Here is a 15,477-nt window from a genome sequence, read left to right as displayed (position 1 = left end):
ACCTCATTATTACCTCACTAATACCCCATTATTACATTACCATTTGATTTTTACCTCATTATTACCTCACTAATAACCCATTATTACGTTACTATTTCATTTTTACCTCGTTATTACCTCACTAATAACCCATTATTCCGTTACTATTTTCATTTTTACCTCATTAAAACCTCACAAATACCCCATTATTATGTTACTATTTCATTTTTACCTTATTATTTCCTCACTAATACCCCATTATTACATTACTATTTATCTAATTACCGTACCTCACTAATACCCCATTATTACATTACTATTTAATTTTATCTAATTATTACCTCACTAATACTACATTACTACGGTACTTACAGTAATTTTACCTCATTATTACTTGACTAAACCTCAATTTAACTTCATTATTACGTCACAACAACAGAAGAGGCGACCCAAAGAGCTCTTCACGGGGAGACTGTGAGCGGCAGGGCTGCCCTCATATATTACACCTGACCTCACCCTCCACACTGCCGGCTGTCACTTCATCCATGGCACCCAGACATCCATCACCTCAGAGCGCCTGCAGCGGTTACGCCGGGGCCTGATGGTGACTGTGTGAGATTACTGGGAGCTTCACTGCCCTCCTCCAAACCAGAGCAACAGCCCGGACATCACCGGGAGACAGAGGTGGAAAACAGGGCGACTGCAGGTAACCCAGGTGAGTATGTCATTATAACCTCATCATTACCTCATTATATTACCAGTACCTCATCATTACCTCACTGCTAGTACCTCATCATACTGCTAGTACCTCATCCATTACCTCACTGCTACCTCATTACGTCTTTACTGCATCATTATTACGTCATTATATCACTACTACCTCATTATATTACTAGTACCTCACTTCTACCTCATTATATCATTACTACCTCACTATTACCTCATTATATTAGTAGTACCTCATTATTACCTCATTATATCTTTTAATTATTTTTATTAGTTCACAAAGAAAAAGAATAAATATACACAACATTAAACACTGGAGATATAGGGTTTGGCGCGCAAATACATATTTTTCAGGAGATAATCAGTTACATTAGGTTTGCAGCCATGGAGTGTAAATAATGAGAGATCAGAGTATGCACGAGGTGCCCGAAGATGTGTAAAGGCACTGATTACATATACCAGTGCCATGGCGGTGTGTAGATCCGTCACAAGGGGAGATATAGAGTAATATTACACCATAAAAGGGGAGATATAGAGTAATATTACACCATACAAGGGGAGATATAGAGTAATATTAGACCTTACAAGGGGAGATATAGAGTAATATTACACCATACAAGGGGAGATATAGAGTAATATTACACCATACAAGGGGAGATATAGAGTAATATTACACCATACAAGGGGAGATATAGAGTAATATTACACCATACAAGGGGAGATAGAGTAATATTAGACCATACAAGGGGAGATATAGAGTAATATTACACCATACAAGGGGAGATATAGAGTAATATTAGACCATACAAGGGGAGATAGAGAGTAATGTTACACCATACAAGGGGAGATATAGAGTAATATTACACCATACAAGGGGAGATATAGAGTAATATTAGACCATACAAGGGGAGATATAGAGTAATATTACACCATACAAGGGGAGATATAGAGTAATATTACACCATACAAGGGGAGATATAGAGTAATATTAGACCATACAAGGGGAGATAGAGAGTAATGTTACACCATACAAGGGGAGATATAGAGTAATATTACACCATACAAGGGGAGATATAGAGTAATATTAGACCATACAAGGGGAGATATAGAGTAATATTACACCATACAAGGGGAGATATAGAGTAATATTACACCATACAAGGGGAGATATAGAGTAATATTACACCATAAAAGGGGAGATATAGAGTAATATTACACCATACAAGGGGAGATATAGAGTAATATTACACCATACAAGGGGAGATGGAGAGTAATATTACACCATAAAAGGGGAGATATAGAGTAATATTAGACCATACAAGGGGAGATATAGAGTAATATTACACCATACAAGGGGAGATATAGAGTAATATTACACCATACAAGGGGAGATATAGAGTAATATTAGACCATACAAGGGGAGATATAGAGTAATATTACACCATACAAGGGGAGATAGAGAGTAATATTACACCATACAAGGGGAGATATAGAGTAATATTACACCATAAAAGGGGAGATATAGAGTAATATTAGACCATACAAGGGGAGATATAGAGTAATATTACACCATACAAGGGGAGATAGAGAGTAATATTAGACCATACAAGGGGAGATAGAGAGTAATATTACACCATACAAGGGGAGATATAGAGTAATATTACACCATACAAGGGGAGATAGAGAGTAATATTACACCATAAAAGGGGAGATATAGAGTAATATTAGACCATACAAGGGGAGATATAGAGTAATATTACACCATACAAGGGGAGATATAGAGTAATATTACACCATACAAGGGGAGATATAGAGTAATATTACACCATAAAAGGGGAGATAGAGAGTAATATTACACCATAAAAGGGGAGATATAGAGTAATATTAGACCATACAAGGGGAGATATAGAGTAATATTAGACCATACAAGGGGAGATATAGAGTAATATTACACCATACAAGGGGAGATATAGAGTAATATTACACCATACAAGGGGAGATAGAGAGTAATATTACACCATACAAGGGGAGATAGAGAGTAATATTACACCATAAAAGGGGAGATAGAGAGTAATATTACACCATAAAAGGGGAGATATAGAGTAATATTAGACCATACAAGGGGAGATATAGAGTAATATTACACATACAAGGGGAGATATAGAGTAATATTACACCATACAAGGGGAGATATAGAGTAATGTTACACCATACAAGGGGAGATAGAGAGTAATATTAGACCATACAAGGGGAGATATAGAGTAATATTACACAATACAAGGGGAGATAGAGAGTAATATTACACCATACAAGGGGAGATAGAGAGTAATATTACACCATACAAGGGGAGATATAGAGTAATATTAGACCATACAAGGGGAGATAGAGAGTAATATTAGACCATACAAAGGGAGATATAGAGTAATATTACACCATACAAGGGGAGATATAGAGTAATATTAAACCATACAAGGGGAGATATAGAGTAATATTAGACCATACAAGGGGAGATATAGAGTAATATTACACCATACAAGGGGAGATATAGAGTAATATTAGACCATACAAGGGGAGCTATAGAGTAATATTACACCATACAAGGGGAGATATAGAGTAATATTAGACCATACAAGGGGAGATAGAGAGTAATATTACACCATACAAGGGGAGATATAGAGTAATATTAGACCATACAAGGGGAGATAGAGAGTAATATTACACCATACAAGGGGAGCTATAGAGTAATATTAGACCATACAAGGGTAGATATAGAGTAATATTACACCATACAAGGGGAGCTATAGAGTAATATTAGACCATACAAGGGGAGATATAGAGTAATATTACACCATACAAGGGGAGCTATAGAGTAATATTAGACCATACAAGGTGAGATATAGAGTAATATTACACCATACAAGGGGAGATATAGAGTAATATTAGACCATACAAGGGGAGATATAGAGTAATATTACACCATACAAGGGGAGATATAGAGTAATATTAGACCATACAAGGGGAGATATAGAGTAATATTACACCATACAAGGGGAGATATAGAGTAATATTACACCATACAAGGGGAGATATAGAGTAATATTACACCATACAAGGGGAGATATAGAGTAATATTACACCATACAAGGGGAGCTATAGAGTAATATTAGACCATACAAGGGGAGATATAGAGTAATATTAGACCATACAAGGGGAGATATAGAGTAATATTACACCATACAAGGGGAGATATAGAGTAATATTACACCATACAAGGGGAGATATAGAGTAATAGTACACCATACAAGGGGAGCTATAGAGTAATATTACACCATACAAGGGGAGATATAGAGTAATATTAGACCATACAAGGGGAGATATAGAGTAATATTACACCATACAAGGGGAGATATAGAGTAATATTAGACCATACAAGGGGAGATATAGAGTAATATTACACCATACAAGGGGAGATATAGAGTAATATTACACCATACAAGGGGAGATATAGAGTAATATTACACCATACAAGGGGAGATATAGAGTAATATTACACCATACAAGGGGAGATATAGAGTAATATTACACCATACAAGGGGAGATATAGAGTAATATTACACCATACAAGGGGAGCTATAGAGTAATATTACACCATACAAGGGGAGATATAGAGTAATATTACACCATACAAGGGGAGAAATAGAGTAATATTACACCATACAAGGGGAGATATAGAGTAATATTAGACCATACAAGGGGAGATATAGAGTAATATTACACCATACAAGGGGAGATATAGAGTAATATTACACCATACAAGGGGAGATATAGAGTAATATTAGACCATACAAGGGGAGCTATAGAGTAATATTAGACCATACAAGGGGAGATAGAGAGTAATATTACACCATACAAGGGGAGATATAGAGTAAGAGTAATATTACACCATACAAGGGGAGATATAGAGTAATATTACACCATACAAGGGGAGATAGAGAGTAATATTACACCATACAAGGGGAGATAGAGAGTAATATTACACCATACAAGGGGAGCTATAGAGTAATATTACACCAAAGGAAGATATAGAGATTACACCATACAAGAGGAGATAGAGAGTAATATTACACCATACAAGGGGAGATATAGAGTAATATTACACCATACAAGGGGAGCTATAGAGTAATATTACACCATACAAGGGGAGATATAGAGTAATATTACACCATACAAGGGGAGATATAGAGTAATATTACACCATACAAGGGGAGATATAGAGTAATATTACACCATACAAGGGGAGATAGAGAGTAATATTACACCATAAAAAGGGAGATAGAGAGTAATATTACACCAAACAAAGGAAGATATAGAGATTACACCATACAAAGGGAGATATAGAGTAATATTACACCATAAAAGGGGAGATAGAGAGTAATATTACACCAAACAAAGGAAGATATAGAGATTACACCATACAAGGGGAGATATAGCATAATATTACACCATACAAGGGGAGATAGAGAGTAATATTACACCATACAAGAGTAGATAGAGAGTAATATTACACCACACGAGGGAAGAGATAGAGTAATATTACACGAAACAAAGGAAGATATAGAGTAATATTACACCATACAAGGTGAGATATAGAGATTACACCATGCAAGGGGAGATAGAGAGTAATATTACCCCATACAAGGGGAGATAGAGAGTAATATTACACCATACAAGGGGAGATAGAGAGTAATATTACACCAAGGAATTGAGGGTACACTGAATAAATTTGCTGATGACACAAAGATAGGAGGGATAGCTAATACTAGAGAAGAGAGGATTCAGAAGGATATAAATAAACTGGAGCAGTGGGCAGCAACTAACAGAATGTTTTTTAACAGGGAAAATGCAAAGTCCTACATCTGAGCAATAAAAATGAAAAAAGCATATACAGAACAGGAGGAATAGGGCTAAGCAACAGCACATGTGAAAAAGACTTGGGTATACTAATAGATCACAGACTGAACATGAGTCAACAGTGTGATGCAGTGCAATATATGGGTTTCTCATCACATCTTTTCTTCCTCATTATTACCTCATTATATCATTACTACCTCATCATTACCTCACTACTACCTCATTATATTACCAAGTATCTCATTATTACCTTACTGCTACCTCATTATATTACTAGTAACTCATTATTACCTCACTGCAACCTCATTAATTACTGATACCTCATTATTATCTCACTACTACATCATTATATTACTAGTACCTAATTATTGCCTTACTACTACCTCATATGGATGACTATGGGGTGCATTGTACTGTATAGTGGACTATGAAGTGCATTATAATGCATGGAAGACTATGAGAAGTACATTATACTGTATAGAGGACTATGGTAAGTGCATTATGCTACATGGAGACCTATGGGGAGTGCCTTATACTATATGAAAGACTATGGAGTGCATTATAATATACTAGACTGTGGCCCGATTCTAATGCATTGGGTATTCTAGAATATGCATGTCCCCGTAGTATATGGACAATGATGATTCCAGAATTCGCGGCAGACTGTGCCCGTCGCTGATTGGTCGAGGCAACCTTTATGACATCATCGTCGCCATGGCAACCATTATGACATCTACATCGATACTGTGCCCGTCGCCGATTGGTCGAGGCGAATTCGCGGCAGACTGTGCCCGTCACTGATTGGTCGAGGTGACCTTTATGACATCATCGTCGCCATGCTGTGCCCGTCGCTGATTGGTCGAGGCCCGGCGGCCTCGACCAATCAGAGACGCGGGATTTCCAGGACAGACAGACAGACGGAAAAACCCTTAGACAATTATATACAGTATATAGATGGAGGACAATGTGGAGTGCAATATACTGTATGGAGGACTACAAGATGCAGTATACTATATGGCAAACTATTTGGAGTGCATTATACTATATGAAGGACTACAGTGAGTGCATTATACTGTATGGGGGACTATGGAAAGTGTATTATACTTTATGGATGACTATGGGATGCATTATGCTATATAGAGGACTATAGAAGGTGCAATATACTGTATGAGGGACTATGGGGCGTATTATACTGTATATGGGGTCTATTATACTATATTATACTGTATGAAGGACTATGGGGAGAACATTACACTGTATGGAAGACTATGGGGTGCATTATATTATATCAAAGACTATGAGGAGTACATTATACTATATAGAGGACTAAGAGGAGTGCATTACACTGTATGGAAGACTATGGGGTGCATTATATTATATCAAAGACTATGAGGAGTGCATTATACTATATAGAGGACTAAGAGGAGTGCATTATACTATATGGAGAACTATGGAATGTGCAATATACTGCATGGAAGACTATTGGGAGTGCATTTTACTGTATGGAGGACGATGGGGTACAGTAAACTATATGGAGAACTATGGGGAGTGCATTCTACTGTATGAAGGACTATGGAGAGTGCAGTATATGGTATTGAGGACTATGGAGGACTATAGGGAGTGCACTATACTCTATGAAGGACTATGGGATGTAATAATACTTATGTAGGACTATGGTGAGTACATTAAACTGTATGGAGGATTACAGGGAGTGCACTAGACTGTATGGAGGACAATGGGATGTACTAAACTTATGGAGGACTATGGGGAGTGCATTATACTGTATGGAGGACTATGGGCAGTACATTATACTATATGGATGAGTATGGACTGCATTATGAAGGACAACAGGGAGTGCATTGTATTATATAGCTGACTATAGGGAGTGCATTTTATTAAATGGATGACTATAGGGAGTGCATTATATCATATGGAGGACTATGAGGAGTGAAATATACTATATGGAGGACTACAGTAAGTTCATTATACTGTATGAATGACTATGAGGAGTGCATTGTACTGCATAGAGGACTATGAAGAATGCATTATCCTATATGGATGACCATGGGGTGCATTATACTATATAGAGGACTTTGGGGAGTGTATTACCGTATATACTCGTATATACTCGTCTATAAGCTGAGATTTTCAGCACAATTTTTTTGAGCTGAAAACTTCCCCCTTAGCTTATACATGAGTCAATTGTCCAGAATGCTGGCGGGGGAGGGGAAGCAGAGGAGCAGCAGCAAGAGCCGCCGGATAACAGAAGACATCATACTCACTCTCTGTCCCTGCATCTCCGTCCCTGCGTCTCTGTTGTCCCGGCATCAGCGGCTCTCCTCGCCTGTGCTGAGCGGTCACGTTGTACCGCTCATTAAGGTTCTGAATATGGACGCATCTCCACTCCCATAGGCGTGGAGCGCTTGCTCATTACCTTAATGAGTGGTACCACGTGACTGCTGAGCAGAGGAGAGGAGAACAGCCCACGTCAGGACAACGGAGATGCAGGGACAGAGATGCAGGCGCGAGGAGAGCGAGTATGACGGGGAGGGGGGGCAATGTGAGCCATGCATAGAACCAGGGGAAGGGGGAGCCGAGCCATGCGGACTGGGGGAGCAGACCAATGCGGGACCGGGGGAGCCATGCATACAACAGGGGGAGCCACACATACCCGGACAGGACAGGGGAGCCACATACCAGGACAGGACGAGGGGAGCCACATACCAGGACAGGACGAAGGAGCCACATACCAGGACAGGACCGGGGGAGCCACATACCAGGACAAGACGAGGGGAGACACATACCAGGACAGGACGAGCAACATACCAGGACATGACAAAAGGAAGCCACGCATAGCAGGACAGAACAGGGGGAGCCACGCAAAGCAGGACAGGGATGAGGGGGACAATGCATACCCGGCTTATACTCGTGTCAATAAGCTTACCCAGTCTTCCGTGGCAAAAGTAGGTGTCTCGGCTTATACTCGGGTCGGCTTATACTCGAGTATATACGGTATATTATATGGAGGAAAATTAGTTATACTGTATGGAGGACTATGGGGGTGCAGTATACTATATGGAGGACTGCGAAGTGCATTATACTGTTTGGGGACTTTGGGGAGTGCATTACACTGTATAGAGGACTATGGGAAGTGAATTATACTATATGAAGGAATATGGGGTGCATTATGCTATATGGAGACCTATGGGGAGTGCATAATACTATATGTAGGACTATTGAGTGAATTATACTATATGGAGGACTATGGGGAATGCATTATACTATATGGAGGACTACGAGGTGCAGTCTGCTATATGGAGACCTATGGGGAGTGCATTACACTATATGGAAGATTAGGGGGTACAGTATACTATATGGAGTACAATGGACAGTGCATTATACTACTTGGGGACTATGGAGTGCATTATACTATACGGAGTACTATGGGGAGTGCATTATACTCTACGGAGAACTATCATGTGCATTATACTGTATGGATGACTATGTGGAGTGCATTATACTGTATGGAGGACTATGGGGAGTGCATTATACTATATAAATGACCATGGGGTGCATTATACTGTATGAAGATTAGGGAGTGCATTGTATTATATGGATGACTATATGGAGTGCATCATACTATATGGATGACTGTGAGGTGCATTACACTGTATAGAGGACTATGGGGAGTGCAATATGTTACATGGAGGACTACCGTGAGTGCATTATACTCTATGAGAACTATGGGTAGTGCATTTTACTGTGTGAAGACTATGGAGTGTTATACTATATGGAGTACTATTGGGTGCATTATACTATGTGTAGGACTTTGGGGAGTGCGTTATACTGTATGGAGGAATGTGGGAGTGCATTATACTATATGGAGGTGCATTGTACAGTAAGGAGCACTATGGGCTGTATTATACTGTATGGAGAACAATGCAGAGTGCACTATACTATATAGATGACTGAGGTGCATTGTACTGTATGGAGCACAATGGGGAGTGCATTATACTATATGGATGACTAAGGAGTGCATTATACTATATGGTTGACTATGAGGTGCATTGTACTGTATGGAACACTATGGGGATTGCAAAATACTATACGGAGAACTATGGGAACTGCATTACACTATATGGATGACTGAGGTACATTATACTATATAGTGGACTATTGGGGGTGCATTATCCTTTATGGAGAACTATGGAGTGCATTATACTATATGGAGGACTATGGGGAATGCATTATACTATATGGAGGACTATGGTGTGCATTATACTGTATGAAGGACAATCGGGAGTGCATTATATGGACGACTACAGTGAGTGCATACTATATGGAGGACTATGGGGTGCATTATACTATATAAATGACCATGGGGTGCATTATACTGTATGAAGAATAGGGAGTGCATTTTATTATATGGATGACTATATTGAGTGATCATACTATATGGATGACTGTGAGGTGCATTACACTGTATAGAGGACTATGGGGAGTGCAATATGTTACATGGAGGACTACCGTGAGTGCACTATACTGTATGGATAGCTATGGGGAGAGCATTATACTGTATGGATGACTACAGTGAGTGAATTATACTATATGGAGGACTATGGGATGCATTATACTATATGGAGGACTATGGAGAGTGTACTTTACTAAACTGAGGACTATGATGTGCATTATACTGTATAGAGGACTATGGGGAGTGCATTATACTGTATGAGAACTATGAGTAGTGCATTATACTGTATGAAGACTATGGAGTGTTATACTATATGGAGTACTATTGGGTGCATTATACTATGTGTAGGACTTTGGGGAGTGCGTTATACTGTATGGAGCAATATATGGGAGTGCATTATACTATACGGAGGTGCATTGTACAGTAAAGAGCACTATGGGCTGTATTATACTGTATGGAGAACAATGCAGAGTGCACTATACTATATAGATGACTGAGGTGCATTGTACTGTATGGAGCACAATGGGGAGTGCATTATACTATATGGATGACTAAGGAGTGCATTATACTATATGGTTGACTATGAGGTACATTGTACTGTATGGAACACTATGGGGATTGCAAAATACTATATGGAGAACTATGGGAACTGCATTACACTATATGGATGACTGAGGTACATTATACTATATAGTGGACTATTGGGGGTGAATTATCCTTTATGGAGAACTATGCAGTGCATTATACTATATGGAGGACTATGGGGAATGCATTATACTATATAGAGGACTATGGTGTACATTATACTGTACAAAACCTCTAGAAAATACTGATTAAAGTAGGGAAGAATTGTAGACTATGTGACATGTATTCCCCTTAAAAAATAGCCTTTATTAATACAAAATGCTTTAAAAATACCAATTTCCCGGTGAAAAAAAAACAGAAAAACAAAAAAGATCCAAATTGTGGACCTAACCTAGCATGTACCCCTACGCTCTACTACTGTCCCTTCCTGGCAGTGGAGGTTGGCACCCTGATAGACAATTTTAGCACCCCCACTCAACGGCGGCTGTCCCCAGCTCACCCTGTTAAATAACTAATGCACTAAAGGTGGGAAAACAATGAGCATATAAAAGGTATCAAGCAAGGTATAGAGAAACAAAACTAGGTGCACAAATATATACCCCCATGTATTGTCCTATATCAAACAATAGTTATAGATATATTGCACCTGAGCACTGTTATAGACATATGACTAATTTAGCTCAAAGCATCCCATCTGCTAGTCACCAAGAATACAGGTGTCATCAACTTTATCTGGGAATGCAAATAGATGCATAAAGGACAATGATAACACAGGGAGATAAAGGATTACCTACTATTAAAAGTCTGGTTCATGAAAGAATACATACCAGACTGTACAAAACAGCCTTAGTAAGCCTCAGGCAGGATACCAACCTGACAATAGCAAAAATATTAGCAATGTACAGTCTAAATGTCAATATCAGGTTTCATGGATAGCAAAGAGAGGGTGATGGCCCCAAACAAAACACTTAGCTTCCAAATAATCGCCTCATAATCGCGGATGGGATGCTTTGAGCTAAATTAGTCATATGTCTATAACAGTGCTCAGGTGCAATATATCTATAACTATTGTTTGATATAGGACAATACATGGGGGTATATATTTGTGCACCTAGTTTTGTTTCTCTACACCTTGCTTCATACCTTTTATATGCTTATTGTTTTCCCACCTTTAGTGCATTAGTTATTTAACAGGGTGAGCTGGGGACAGCCGCCGTTGAGTGGGGGCGCCAAAATTGTCTATCAGGGTGCCAACCTCCACTGCCAGGAAGGGACAGTAGTAGAGCGTAGGGGTACATGCTAGGTTAGGTGCACAATTTGGATCTTTTTTGTTTTTCTGGTTTTTTTCACCGGGAAATTGGTATTTTTAAAGCATTTTGTATTAATAAAGGCTATTTTTTAAGGGGAATACGTGCATTATACTGTATGAAGGACAATCGGGAGAGCATTATATGGACGACTACAGTGAGTGCATTATACTATATGGAGGACTATGGGGTGCATTATACTATATGGAGGACTATGGAGAGTGCACTATACTATACGGAGGACTAGGATGTGCATTATACCGTATGGAGGACTATTGGTAGTGCATTATACTGTATAAAGGACTAAGGGTGTACATTACACTGTATGGAGGACTATGGTGTGCATTATGCTATATGAAGATCAATAGGGAGTGTATTATACTATAGGGAGGACTATGGGATGCAGTATACTGTATGGAGGACTGAGGCCCATGATGCAATATGGAAGGCTATTACAATATTTGGAGGGCTATATGGGGGCCATTATAATTTGTGGAGAGCTACTTGGGAGCCTTTATATTGTACTAGATGGTGGCCCGATTCTAACGCATCGGGTATTCTAGAATATGTATGTCCACGTAGTATATTGCCCAGCCACGTAGTATATTGCCCAGCCACGTAGTATATTGCCCAGCCACATAGTATATTGCCCAGCCACATAGTATATTGCCCAGCCACATAGTATATTGCCCAGCCACATAGTATATTGCCCAGTGACGTAGTATATTGCCCAGTTACATTGTATATTGCCCAGTGACGTAGTATATTGCCCAGTGACGTAGTATATTGCCCAGTGACGTAGTATATTGCCCAGTGACGTAGTATATAGCACAGAGCCACGTAGTATATTGCACAGCCCATGTAGTACATTGCCCAGCCACGTTGTATATTGCCCAGTTATGTAGTATATTGCCCAGTTACATTGTATATTGCCCAGTGACATAGTATATTGCCCAGTGACATAGTATATTGCCCAGTTACATTGTATATATTGCCCAGAGACGTAGTATACAGCACAGAGCCACATAGTATATTGCCCAGTTACGTAGTATATTGCTCAGTGACGTAGTATATTGCCCAGTGACATAGTATATTGCCCAGTGACGTAGTATATTGCCCAGTGACGTAGTATACAGCACAGAGCCACGTAGTATATTGCCCAGCCATGTAGTATATTGCCCAGTGACGTAGTATATTGCCCAGTGACGTAGTATACAGCACAGAGCCACGTAGTATATTGCCCAGCCACGTAGTATATTGCCCAGTTACGTAGTATATTGCCCAGTGACGTAGTATATTGCCCAGTGACGTAGTATATTGCCCAGTGACGTAGTATATTGCCCAGTTACGTAGTATATTGCCCAGTGACGTAGTATATTGCCCAGTGACGTAGTATATTGCCCAGTGACGTAGTATACAGCACAGAGCCACGTAGTATATTGCCCAGCCACGTAGTATATTGCCCAGTGACGTAGTATATTGCCCAGTGACGTAGTATACAGCACAGAGCCACGTAGTATATTGCCCAGCCACGTAGTATATTGCCCAGTTACGTAGTATATTGCCCAGTGACGTAGTATATTGCCCAGTGACGTAGTATATTGCCCAGTGACGTAGTATACAGCACAGAGCCACGTAGTATATTGGCCAGTCACGTAGTATATTGGCCAGTCACGTAGTATATTGCCCAGCTACGTAGTATATTGCCCAGGCACGTATGACACAGGTTAAAAAATTTAAAAATAAACATATACTCACCTTCCGCAGGCGCGTTGTAACTCTGTCGCCTGTGTGGGGTGCAAGCGGCAGCTTCCGGTCCCAGGCTGTGATGAAGTAGTGGTCACGTGACCGTGTCGCGGTCACATGACCGTGACGTCACGGCAGGTCTTTGTCGCGCAGGACCTGTGATGACGTCGCGGTCATGTGACCGTGACGTCATGGCAGGTCCTTTCCGCGCAGGCGCGCAGGACTTGTGATGTCCTTCTGCCAGACGATCCGTGCCACCGAAACGTCCCGCTTGCATCGCGAGGAGCGGGAAAGGCAGCGTAGGTGAGTATATAATCATTTTTTATTTTTTTATTATTTTTGACATTAGATGTTTTTACTATTGACGCTGCATAGGCTGCGTCAATAGTAAAAAACTTGGTCACACAGGGTTAATAGCAGCGGTAACGGAGTGCGTTACCAGCGGTATAACGCGGTCCGTTACCGCCGTCATTAACCCTGTGTGAGCGGTGACCGGAGGGGTGTATGCGGGCGCCGGGCAGTGAGTGCGGGGAGTAAGGAGCGGCCATTTTCTTCCGGACTGTGAGTGTCACTGATTGGTCGTGGGCGTTTTGCCACGACCAATGAGCGACTTGGATACCATGACAGACAGAGGCCGCAACCAATGAATATCCGCGACAGACAGAAGGACAGACAGACGGAAGCGACCCTTAGACAATTATATAGTAGATGCAAGTGATTATACATCATGGAGGTTTATGTGGGGTTCATCATAGACTGTTTGGAGGGTTACTGGGGGGGATTATACAGTGTGGTGAGATGTGGGGGCAATTATACTTTTGTTAGCATCATACTTTATGGGTGCAATGAAAGGGGAGTCTAGAGCTTCAGTATGAGGAAAATTACTTTGTTAAGGCTGCAATGTTGTGAGATATGCTGTTCTGTGATCTCGCCAAATATGAATACGGTAGTTTTTGTTTTTGTTGGAGGGGAGCCCAATTAAAACTTCTGCTATGGGGCCCCATAATTTAATTGCATGCCTCAGCTCACTACTACCTCATTATATTACTGTTACCTCATTATTATCTCACTACTACCTCATTATATTACTAACACTATTATTATTATTATTGATTTATATAGCACCATTAATTCCATGGTGCTGTACATGAGAAGGGGTTACATCAAAATACAAATATCACTTACAGTAAACAAAACTAACAATGACCGACTGGTACAGAGGGAAGAGGACCTTGCCCTTGCAGGCTTACATTCTACAGGATTAAGGAGACAGTAGGTCGAGGGTCGCAGTTAGGGTTGAGCGAAACGGGTCGATCATTTTCAAAAGTCGCCGACTTTTGGCTAAGTCGGCGTCTCATGAAACCCGATCCGACCCCTGTGCTTGTCGGCCATGCGGTACGCGACTTTCGCGCCAAAGTCGCGTTTCAATGACGCGAAAAGCGCCATTTCTCAGCCAATGAAGGTGAACGCAGAGTGTGGGCAGCGTGATGACATAGATCCTGGTCCCCACCATCTTAGAGAAGGGCATTGCAGTGATTGGCTTGCTGTCTGCGGCGTCACAGGGGCTATAAAGGGGCGTTCCCGCCGACCGCCATCTTACTGCTGCTGATCTGAGCTTAGGGACAGGTTGCTGCCGCTTCATCAGAAGCAGGGAGAGCGTTAGGCAGGGTCCACTAACCACCAAACCGCTTGTGCTGCAGCGATTTCCACTGTCCAACACCACCTTCGGTGTGCAGGAACAGTGGAAGCTAT

General features: G+C 40.5%; 1 protein-coding gene across 4 annotated transcripts in view; it reads right to left on the bottom strand.

The window, feature by feature from the left end:
• FBXO41 (F-box protein 41) overlaps positions 1-15,477 on the bottom strand; it is a 160,796-nt gene that overhangs the window by 106,332 nt on the left and 38,987 nt on the right. The window contains exon 1 of one of the 4 annotated variants that reach the window (XM_077280385.1): positions 496-762. The exons of 2 other annotated variants lie outside the window; for them this stretch is intronic. The gene's annotated coding sequence lies outside the window, so the exon portion shown is untranslated. Of the gene's footprint in view, positions 1-362; positions 470-495; positions 763-15,477 lie in introns of those variants that run through there. One more of the 4 variants, XM_077280387.1, reaches the window with a different exon arrangement.

This window comes from Ranitomeya variabilis, chromosome 1 (assembly GCF_051348905.1).
Source record: "Ranitomeya variabilis isolate aRanVar5 chromosome 1, aRanVar5.hap1, whole genome shotgun sequence".
NCBI classification, from domain to species: domain Eukaryota; kingdom Metazoa; phylum Chordata; class Amphibia; order Anura; family Dendrobatidae; genus Ranitomeya; species Ranitomeya variabilis.
Note: the sequence above shows the minus strand (reverse complement) of the source record. Positions and strands in the feature narration are given on the sequence as shown.